Source organism: Wasmannia auropunctata, unplaced genomic scaffold (genome assembly GCF_000956235.1).
Source record: "Wasmannia auropunctata unplaced genomic scaffold, wasmannia.A_1.0 LD336090.1, whole genome shotgun sequence".
In the NCBI taxonomy this organism is placed as follows: domain Eukaryota; kingdom Metazoa; phylum Arthropoda; class Insecta; order Hymenoptera; family Formicidae; genus Wasmannia; species Wasmannia auropunctata.
The window spans coordinates 4,732,986-4,745,414 of NW_012026800.1; the positions used below are offsets into that span (position 1 = coordinate 4,732,986).

Consider the following 12,429-nt stretch of genomic DNA (forward strand, 5'->3'; position numbering starts at 1 on the left):
GGTGATATTTTTCACAATAAATTCAGGTTTTAGGAGAAGGGGGATTCTTATAGATGCTTATTATTAGCATCAAAAGTATAAATTAAATTGCTTGTTTTATTCGTTATAGTGGATTCCGGTTTCATATAAGAACTGCGTTTTAAGACAAAAATTGCTGCTGGCAGTTTGCGTGGGGCTAGATATTGTAACAATAAAATTATTACACACCAACATCCGTGTCGGCTCACTTTATTCGTTATATATATTTCTGATTTTTTTCTTGGAAACCTAATTCCTTTTAAATTAAATTTATTGTTTTTTTAAATTTAGGAGTCTATTATACGTTTGAATTTTTTATTTACGTGTTTAAGAAACAATAGAGTTCTTTTTGTTTAAATCAATGTTTTGACGTCTTATTTATTAATTTTTTTTCAACAAATGTGATAGAATTAGATTTTTAATGTCTTTTATTATTGATTTCTCCCTGCATGTTCCTGATGTTTCCCCAAGATAAGTGATATACCACTCGACTCCGCTTAAGTAGAGGAGAAAGTGGTCGTGAGATATTATAAATAAGGTGGTGAAATATCATGATATCTTGTATGATTTGCATTGCAAATTCTAGGGATAACTGTTAAAATTATTTTGTTATAGTCTATTTAGACATTGTAAAAATGGTTATTGGTCATTATTGAATTTTTACAAAAGCTGAATTTTAATTTCACACGTAGCAGATTTTTAAAGATGTATACTTTTTACGTAATTTTGAGAAGCAATTAGGTATTAATTTTTTAATTTCAGTCTATCTTGTAAATCTTACATGTAGCTTTCAAATAATGTAATTGAATTTAATGTGACGTAATGTGTATATGAATCCGACATATAAAATTATATGTTATATGGCCACTTATATAGCTAAATTTCAGTTTTGCACGTAGCAGATTTTTAAAGGTGTATACTTTTTATGTATTTTTGAGAAGCCATTAGGTATTAATTTTTTAATTTCAGTCTATCTTGCAAATCTTAAATGTAGCTTTCAAATAATGTAATTAAATTTAATGTGACGTATATGAATCCGACATATAAAATTATATGTTATATGGCCACTTACATCGCGACCGTCGCGAGTAAGTTCTGAGAAGTCTCGTCATTCCATGCACGCAATAAGATTATGTTGGTACAGCAAAAAAATTATTTTGAAAATTTAAAAAAAATTTTTTTTGCAAGTAAAAATATATTTTATAAAATGTTTATAAAACCTGTTTTATGGCACTTATTAGTACGTAAGATTTACGAAAGATCATTATTTTTTTTTATAAACAAAAGCGCTTTTTATGACATTAGTTGATTATATGCCACGACTCCCCTTCTATTTCACAAACGTATTCTTTTTTTTTCTTCTTCAATAAATTGTAAATTACGTTTGTTCTATATACTTGATAAACTTCTACTTATGGGATGATTGGCAGAACTCTATGGAACAAACTTGTATCCATAAGAATTATATCATGTTGATATCTATTGAGTCTAAATCTATTTTAAGAAAGCAAAATATTTCACTACTTTCTTTTTTTTCTCTAAGCACTTATTCATATTAGCCAAAAATTTAATTCTATTTTTAAAGAAAAAATCTATTACAATTTATTAGTTTTATTCTGCAAGATTTTGCACATGTAATAATTATTATAATTAAGTTGATTGCGCATTATTTTCAAATAATAGATAACAGCTAGAAATACTGTATGACGCGTACTATTGATTTGCAATAATAAAGATTAATATTAGTTATTGTAACGTTTAATGCGTTGCAAATAAGCGAATAAATGATGCATACTGCATTTGAGTTGACCATCAATGTATAATTGTTTTATTGTAAATACCTGTGTGTGTGTGTGTGTGTGTGTGTGTGTGTGTGTGTGTGTGTGTATTTATAACGTATATGTACATGGAATATATGGAAAGTCTTTTACAATGCTCATATAATTACGAATGCAAGATTAGAATAAATTAGTGCTGTAAGATGAATTATAATTGAAAATCGTTTATAATTAAATTAAAGATAGCTGCTCTGCAAAAAATAACTAATGTATCATAAAAACATAATAACATTTTTGTTATTTAAAAATCATATTCAACAAAGAATGTATTGAAGATTGATATTGAGAACAATGACTCAATTAATAATAGAAGAAATAATAAAGTCATTATCAAGAAACATAGTTTTATATTAGGTAAATATCAAATTTGTATTTGATATTTGTATTTGATTTTGTATTTGTATTTATGTAAAAATATCAAATTTTTTGTACTGAAGGTGCTTATACTTGGCGCTTTTTTAAACTTTATTAAAGGTAAAAAAAATAATTTTAAATTTATTCCTCGTACGCGTAACAGATAGCCTCACACTTTTACATTAATATTCTTTACCAAGTTATAGAAACGTTAAGTGTAAGTAAATTTTAAAAAATCTTAAGTTATAATCTGTTTTCAAAAGTTGTATATTTATATCTCATGATTAAAGAATTATTTAAACAATTAAAGCTTATTACATGAATACGTGAAATAAGAAGATATTTTAAAACGATAAGATTTACGATTAAAATGATAAGTTTTTATCTGAAGTAGAAGCAAATATGCAACGTATCAAATGAGCTTGCGCTTAAATTGGTCATTTTACAGCTTAAAAATAGCAGATTAAATAATTTTCGGGAGCATCCATCTCTTCTTAACAAATTATATTGATACATATATAACAAAGTACAATCGATAATTACTGATTCTCGAATTCCATATTCGATCACTATAATGTGCTGTATATAATAATAGAAGATAACGTTATCCTTTAACATCTATTAATACAACGATAAAAAGTAATCGTGCGGGCGATAATAGATCGATAAATATTATCGCTACGTGAGAATTAGCAGGCATCGGCAGGTATCGATGGAATATCGATTCTGTTGTTCTATCCATATGGCCTTTCTACTCAAACGATATCGTCAGCTTTTTATAATTTGCAGCGCATGAGATATTATCAACGCATCTCTTGCAAGTTCCGATATAATGCTTCATTGCATTCTTTCTTTCTTTTTCATATTCATAATATTTGTAATAGTATTGAAAGAAAAAAAATAAAGTAATTCTAGAATTTGAAATAATTTTTGTCAATATCTATAAAAGTTACAGTGTTAAAAAATAAATAATATAAATAATGCATATACGTTAATAGAAATATAATAGAAATATAAATTATGTATATACGTTATAAATCTATATTTAATATGGTAAAATTAAATAACGTCTGTCATAAATCCATTCCAAGTCTTGTTGCACTAAATTTAGAATTATAACGTGAACGCGTGAGTAAAGATGTGTGTGCGTATAATGTATTTTTTTGACATCATAATTTTTCAGATGTTTTCAACAGTTTTATTACTACTTGTAATAAATGGCACGTATATAGTGCGCGCGCATTTATATCTTTGTAGATAGATTTAATATTGTTTATATCTATAATGTCTAAAATCGAGTAAAATTATATTTAAAAAATTGTAAAAAAAACATTTCTAATGTAATTAAATTTTACTTCAAATAAAATTTAATTTTGTTGTATTTTAACTTTACTGTGGCGATGTTTTTTTCAAGATTTACATTTTTGATAAAGCATAATACATAGATATGTATGCAGAATAATTAGAGGAATCATATTATGTAAAAAAAAAATATTATGTACAATTTTATTTAAAAAAATCGATGTGACCTTGATCTGATCTTAACAACGCCATCCATGATCAAATCAATTTGTTATACTATATTAGTTGACACATATTTAATACATTTAATACAAAAACATATTATTTCCTTTTGAGTACGTCTTATTATTAAATATATGTATATATTTCCTCGTATAAAGTATAATTCAACAAGTTCTTTATTTAAATTAGATACAATTCTTATATTCAGATATATGAAAATTCATGTAGTCGAAAATTCCGACGATGCTAGTTAAGTAATGCGCGAGAGCGCAATTATATCTGTACGGAGCAGTAAATGCGTCCAGCGAGCCTTTGAATGCTTTTGAGTCAGTTGATTACATCCTCGATGTTGTTGGTTTAATCCATCTCCGTTTCATTTGCATCTTCAGCCGGTGGCTACTCACAAAGCGTACGTGATCGCGATAAAAGTTAGTGCCATTAGTGCGACGCCGACGTTAACACGTCTCAGAAGACATCTGATAATATCCGATACGTGTCGTATTCGCCTTATTAATGCAACGCGAATACGGTAGCCACGCTTATCTGACACGAAGCGCTCACAGACAAAAATCTCTCGCTGGGGACATCCCACATTTTTTTCCGCTTACTTAAGATTCCCTCGTCTAACGCGAACTCAATCTTACGACAGTCACCGCCAACATCGATCTCGGCACATAAGACTTCGCTCACGACCGATCCCCCGCGCACCATCCACATTAATCGCGCGCGTCGCACGGTCGCTGGCATATATTATGAGGAAAAAGTTTGCGCAGTGCAGTTTTCTTCGACAATCGCCGGTCTGTCGTTCGAGATAGTTACGAAAGTGCTATTTACGTATGCGTGTTTGCGATTTTAACTTACGTAAGTCACGTTATCCTTTCTTTCCTTATCTTCTTTCAGTTGAGACTAAATTGTCTTTTTGTTTAATTGCGTTAGATATGCATATAACTGTGCATAGTACATGCTGCCTTGTAAGCAATAAAATATATTTAACGTGTCGTCAATAAATATAAGTTCACTTTTCAGTAAGATCAAGTGAAAGTATGCATGACACACGTCTTCACGGATACAATATTTATTATATTTATTATAATTATTTGAAACCTTTACTAAAAGACACTCCGTCTCTCTCTCTCTCTCTCTCTCTCTCTCTCTCTCTCTCTCTCTCTCTCTCTCTCTCTCTCTCTCTCTGTAAGTTTATTTAGTTTACAAAGAAAGATATCGTTAGTACTTAAAATTTACGACTGTACAAATTCTGCAAAACATTACGAAATACCTACGTCTTTCCTCCATCGATATTTCAAAGTGATTTATGTTCAAGAAGTCGAAACGTTCTTAAGGAATAATGGTTCACGAACGAATAAGCTCGCGATTTCATCGTAGGCAGTTTCGGGATGGAAATAAAATATATAAAAATGAATATGAAGACGGACTTGTTTCACCGGCAAAATAAACCACGTGAACATGTTGCAATTTTGGCATTTACCCATCCCTTAGTGGACAGAGAAACTACAATAATTTATTCTAGATATTTGTCAATTTCAATTTGATATCTTGATAGATTACGATCAGTGATGTAGCGCAAAATGCATTACAATTAATCTTTCAGCAGACAAATTCCTAATATCATTTTCTAAAGGCCACTCGCACGCATGCACACACAGAATCTTTCTTACTCTTTTATTTTATGTATGTCTCCTATTCATAAAAATCATTTGCTCTTACATTGTTGTATTATATATTTTGTGACTTTTAATTTTAATTTAATTAAAACAAGAAATACGATATTAGTGTCTTGCGCCAGTATTATAGATAATCGATCGAGTATTGATTTTAATTTTTAAATGACGTTTTAAGTGAGTTAATAGATTAGAAATATTAAAAATTAAAAAGATAGAAAATATTGAATAGGTATAATATATAAAAAAATATTCCAAATGTATATATGCACAGTAAAAAACATTTTGTATTTATGTTAGAAATAATCCATTCAAGTTGTTAAAATTTTGTGTTGACATTTTTAACATATTCGAGTGTTCATTTAACATAATGTGATTATGTTATTTAAACATTTTGTGTTAAATTGATATTTAACATTTCTTACCCCTCGTAAAAAAGAACTACTAGTGCAGTGATAACACTACTACATTTCAATAGTGTTTTTACTGTACTAGTAATTCTTTTTTACTAGGGATGAGTCAAAATAACATAATAATTTATGAGTAAGTGAACAAAAAACGTAATGTGTTTAAAAATGTAAATTCTAATATAAATGAATAAAATACGTGTTAATTTAACATATCATAAATATTAATTTTATTAAAAAAATATGTTTCCACTATTTGCTTATAAATTGTGTCAGTGTTACATTTTTAGTGTTGATTTTTAATATAATATTTGTGTTATTTTCTAACATATTCTAACATATCTTATGTTAAATTAACACAAAATTTAAGTGGACCGTTTGGTACATGTGAAATGCGTTAAATATAACACAAATTTTTCAACAGTGTATACATATATATATATACACACACACACTTCGATTAAATATTTAGCAATTTGTTAAAAAAGTTTATTTTTGTGGTTATAACATACGAATATATGAAATATACAACGCATGAAATATTTGTAGGTATTATATTTTACTGATTTTTTAAATCTTTTCTTGATATTGTTTTTAAAAAGAGTCAAGAAATATTAGGTAAATTTAGTCAATAATATTAACGATAACGTTTAAACGATAGAAAGCAGGCAAATTATATAATAATATAAAATTAATATCTAATTCTTTAATTTGACTGAGAAAAACTTTAATAATTTTTCAAATTAAATAAGTTTGGAATAAATAAATCGAAGAAAACAATAGACGCAATCTCGTAACTTTGTTCGTACAAACTGCTTCACAATGCTATGTTCCACTTTTAGCACACGCAAATTGATTTTTGTTCCCTTTTCGACATTCATTTAAATTTAAAGATTGCCTACAGAGCTAACCCGTTTTCTTGAAGTAACGCTAAAGCTTGTAATCGGCTAGAGGAAAACCCAGCTCTGTAATCCCTCTTATCATTTACACGGATTATCATCCGTAAACAGATTTTGTGCATCAGTAGAAGCTTGTACGGGAATTTCCGGAGATATTTTCGTCTAGCGTTACGAATGACGAATTTCGTTCATCTTGAGGATTGTGAAATTCAGCTCAAGAGCATTTGATGAGAATTAAGATAGGACCGCAGATATAATAGAATATATAATAATAAATATAAAAATAAAATATATAATAATAAATATATAAATAAAATATATAATAATAAATATATAAATAAAATATATAATAATAAATATATAAATAAAATATATAATAATAAAATTTATTGAGATATTTTTCTCGCAAATTATCAAAATAATGTTATAGTCACTGAAATATGATATACATGTACATTGTATTTTGAATGCATTAATACAAATCCATCATTTTATATTGAGACATGTCAAAAACAATATCAATCGTCATTTGCATTATTAAAATTTAATTAATATTTATACATATTTAACAAATATTTATACTGTACGTTAAACATTTATGTACGTTAAATACTGTAGCTAAATATTATCGTGGCCGAATTTGAACAATATATATTTAATAATTTAAAAAGTATCAATAAAAGGTCCAAAGAGCCTTGCACTGATATTAGTGCACCAATTATATACAATTAAATATAATTTAATATAAAATTAAATACAAAACCCCAAACGTTTCGGTTTCACATTGAACCATCATCAGTGAGTAAAAGTGAATAAAGAATACAGTCGCCAATAATTTACATGCTAATCGATCTTTGGCCTTTTTATTGACTTATTTAATTTTTAATTTTTGATTCTTCGAGCTAGTTGAATATTTATTAATATATTTAATACTTCTTTGTGCTTACATATTCAAAATAATTTACGATATTTCATAGTTATTTCTTTGAACATTTGGTAATATTAATTACAGTTTCAAAGAAATATATACATATAAAATAGAAATAATTATGAAAAGCCAATAATCACCTTGTTTAATTTGTTAGTCTATTGGCATACAAAATAATCTCTGAAGATTATATCTCAATACTATAACAATTGAATGAAATATGTAAAAAATACTATACCGCAATAAAACATATACACATATTAACATATATAAGACATCTCTATATAATTTAAATAAGTTATAGAAATTTTTATGACAATTAAAAAAATATAAGAAAAAGGAAAAAGAGAAAGAGAATGAAAAAAGTAAATAATACGCGTGTGTGTGTGAACGCAGATGTTTTTATTCATAAGAAATGTTGTACATTACCTATATGTTATACAATTGCATTATTGTATGCATACATATTCATTTAACTATCTTTGGATTTGATAGATCATTCATGATTGTATTTAGTTAAATGTATATGTACTTTGCAATCTTAGCATAAATTAAAAAATTACACATACATATGTAAGAAAATAATATGAAAGTGATAAGACCATTGATGGTAGAAGTAGAATTAATTAATTACAGGATAAAAACAAACGTTAAAATATGTTAAGCGGACTATCCTAATTTGTAAGACTTTTAGACTTAAGATTTAAAAAAAATTGAAAATCACAATCGATCATTTTCCTCATATTCAACTATGGTTAGTTTTTTAAATCTTAAGTCTTAAAATTTCGTTGTAGAACATCGTTTTACATTGAAATTTCATTGAAATATATTGTAGAAGGTGATCTTGAAAAATTTATTTGTAATATTCACTTACACGTTCTATGTAACTTACTATTGTTTATATATTTATACATATATTAAGAGAGAATGTTGCCTCTTGGCAAAAGCACCAAGATCCAGCCTCGACTGTAGAAGGCGTTCTTAAAGAATTTATTTGAAATCATTTTATTTTAATTAACAGCTCTTACAATAATAAAATGTAATGTTCAATACTTTAGAATAAAATTTATAGGAAGTCGAAAACCGACCTTATGGAATATCCTCCTTTTGTATTAAATTAATATTTCTACAAATATATTTTAATACGTATAATATTTTATGTGTGTGAATTGTTAAACACCAAAAGTTTAATTTTCTTTTCTTAATTTTTCTTTAAATATTTTTTAAATTTTCTTAATTTCTTAATTTTAATTTAATTATTTAATATCCATATACAAAAAATTATTTAAAAAAAATAAAGAAATAGTGCCAAGTTCATGCGTCCCCGGTTCAAAAGCTTTGATATAAAAAACTATAATAGTACCAGACAGTAAAATTAAATATAAGTATTATATTTATGACTATATATTATAAAAAATTCTAATATGTAAAATAATATAATGACAATAATATTAATTAATTATAATATTTTGTTACATTACATTCTATTACATTAAATTTTATACATATTTTGACTGATAAGCACTTACGAGGAAGCACACGAGGGTGACAGTTAAAAAAAAATAGACTTGTTTTCAGTTTGTAGTTGTTTTTTAATTTAATAATTTATTATGAAATTTTAATGCGGAAAATAGAAAATAAAAGAATACATTTTACACAACGGATTAAAAGGAATTAAAAAATATTAATCTTTTTCTGAAATATTATAATAAAAAACGCTGTTATTAAACAAATCTTTTTTTTTACGGTTAATATTATTTTTTCTAGGCATGGCATTTAAAACAATTTGATGATTTCGATATTATTTTAATTTTAAATAATATATTTTTTGCGAACTTTACATTGAGCGGGGATTTGTGCGAGACGCTACTGTGTTTTTTAATGACATAAAATGTATTAATAACTTGTATACTATACAAATAAAACAAAAAATATTTGTCATATTTCTTTGAATAATTGTGTAATATTTGACATATTTAAAGTTTAAAAAATTTATTTAAATTATAAATAAATATAGAAGAAAGGAACAAGTTATAATAATTAAATATTTATATGTATCAATATTGATTACATATATAATTATATATAATTGAAGAAAGTCGCTGATACTGACATAATTTTCCCAAAGAGACATCCATTTATTTCTCGAAAACTAAACGTTGCACTTTATTAATTCTAATAAAAACAAGATTTATGATTGATTTTAGATAATTAAAAAAAATATTTATGACTTGTTTCTGTATATACAATCAGCTAAAAGCAAATTCTACAAATGCGAAAACTTACAATTAATTTTCTTTTACAAATTATGTTATTTAAATAATATTGAATATATTATTGTTAATATTAGATTGTTTTAGTTTGTAGTTTCTGAAACTATTTTATCTATTTTTCTCTCTTTCTTGCCAGCATTGGGGTTTATTTTGTCAAACGTTCATTTTTACTTATCTTATGAAAATGTTAAATATTGCAGAATTTCAAACAGAATTATATTATATAAAACTAAATTGTTTTATTGTCTGACACAAGATACTTTCTAGTTTATATTTATGTTTTTAAAGTTTTATATATTTAGCTTTACTTTATTGACGATTATAACACATGTATATCTAATTATATGAATGTATAATTATTTTATTCGTATCATTTGCTTATTTAATCTATATTACTATAGTATTATATATTGTGTCATCATGAAAATAAGATTAAAGAATCAGAAATAAAGTTCTATGCAAACCAATATAAGTCCTTTTGACTGATTACCAGTTATAATATAATACTGATAACAAATTATATATGTTACAGAATAATGGCGGATAAAAACAATAGCGAATACCCAATCCAATTGACAGAATCTAATCCAGGGTTTTCACGTAACGAGTCTACTAAAAGTTTCGTAAGTTCTGGGAATGAAAAACCGGAATGTACTACTCAACGTATACTTATCTCTGCAATGGATACGGTTAACCATATACTGATTGTATTGGTGACAATATATCTTGTGTATCACGCAGCGAAGGAATATTCCGTAACAAATATACACGTAATCCTCTGCACTATCGGTGTAAGTGTTCTACGCCTATGAAGTATGCGTATAACCTTTGTTTTCCTCTTTCTTTTTTTTTAAATATCGTAACTGAGTTAAAATATTTTTGGTATTTATAAGATGATCATAGAATTTAACTCTATCAAAATCTTTTAGAACTTGTAAGATATGACGAAAATTGAGTTAATCACAATCACTTATATTTAAGATAAAAGCAATAGAAAATTTATATTTATTGTTACATTCATTTATATTCATTGTACATACAAAAAAATTGAAGTGTCTGCTTATTAAGCAAATTTAATTGACAAAATAACTTTTTCTTAAATTATGTAAAAGCAAAGTTGAAAAGTAATACGTCGGATATAATATACCAATTCGTTTTCTTATATAACATACCAATTCGTTCGTGTTTCAAGTGTAACGATAATAGTAGGTACCGCTTATTTATCAAAGCATTTAGGCATAGATAAATTATTAATTTTGATCTATTTAAATAATTTCTCTGTGCACAAATATATTTCTCTAGAGAAATTCTTTTTTACAAATGACAGAATCAATGTAATAAACTTTTTTCTATGCATTTTGTTAAATAATATTTATTTATGTTGTTTTTATATATAGAAATATATTTTTGTCTTTCACATGCAAAGAGATATATCCCATATTAATTATTCTGAATATTTCTTTATTCCATATTGATAAATGTTTAAGAAAATTCTCAATTTTTTTAGTGTATGTACACTCGACAAAATGGTCATTTTTACTTCAATGTTGAATAACTCGGTGAAAAAAAATCGCACAATGCTGGCCGGGAGCTCAAATTAAAGCTATAGATTCACGCTTTCGAACGATGTAAATCTCATTTGCGTGCGATTTTTATTTTACTTTTTGGAACTTCGCAAACTTGGTAAAAAATTTTTAGATTTGATGCTTCTCCATTTGCATCCGTGCAGCTTTGTAAAGAATCAGTACGTAATTTAATGAATTATGGATGTCGAAAGTAGAGATTTTAAGCTTTAAAATGCTTTTTTGATCATTCCGATACGATCATTTTTGACGAAGTTACACTCTCTTGAAATTTGCCTATTTTTAATGATTAGAATGGGTGATGCTTTAATTTTGCTGTCTAGTGTATTTTCGATTAAAATATATTTATTATCAGTTACAATCTAGCTGTATAAATACATAAATAAAGATTTTTTTCAATACATTAATGTATAAACAAGGTATTTTTCAAAATTTTACATTTAGAATCTTAATGCTATAACTAACATTCTAATGATGTGAAGAACAACAGATACAATCCAAGTCAGAATGTTAATTCAAAAGAAAGTTAGGATGATAGTATTTTAGTATCTACAAGCTCAGTTGTGTGAAATGCAAGTGTGTGGATATTTTTTTGTGGAGTTTTAAATTCGAATTCATTTTTATTTTAAACAAATTCCTCTAAAAATGGTATTTTTTCTAATTCGTATGCTGATAGGTAAAATCTGATAAACAAATTCATGATTCATTGCACTTCAGCTTTCAAGACAGTCAGTACTCTGGAGATAACAATTCTGTGTCTTTAAAGGATAATGGAGATAGAATGGCATGTATATGAGTTAACATTATTTTAAAAATATATTTTTGACAATATTCCAACAAAAAATGACCCAAAATTAGATGTCAGTTTGACGTCGAAATCGACATTATTACATTAATTGTATTAATATTGACTTGATATTAAATTT

The 12,429-nt window shown here is 26.2% G+C and overlaps 1 long non-coding RNA gene across 1 annotated transcript; it reads left to right on the forward strand.

The window, feature by feature from the left end:
• The first annotated feature begins 3,920 nt into the window (after window positions 1-3,920).
• Window positions 3,921-11,461, forward strand: LOC105447984. The gene is made up of 3 exons (XR_974185.1): window positions 3,921-4,595; window positions 10,453-10,711; window positions 11,428-11,461. It is a non-coding gene; the product is annotated as an uncharacterized LOC105447984 (long non-coding RNA).
• The last annotated feature ends 968 nt before the right edge of the window (window positions 11,462-12,429 follow it).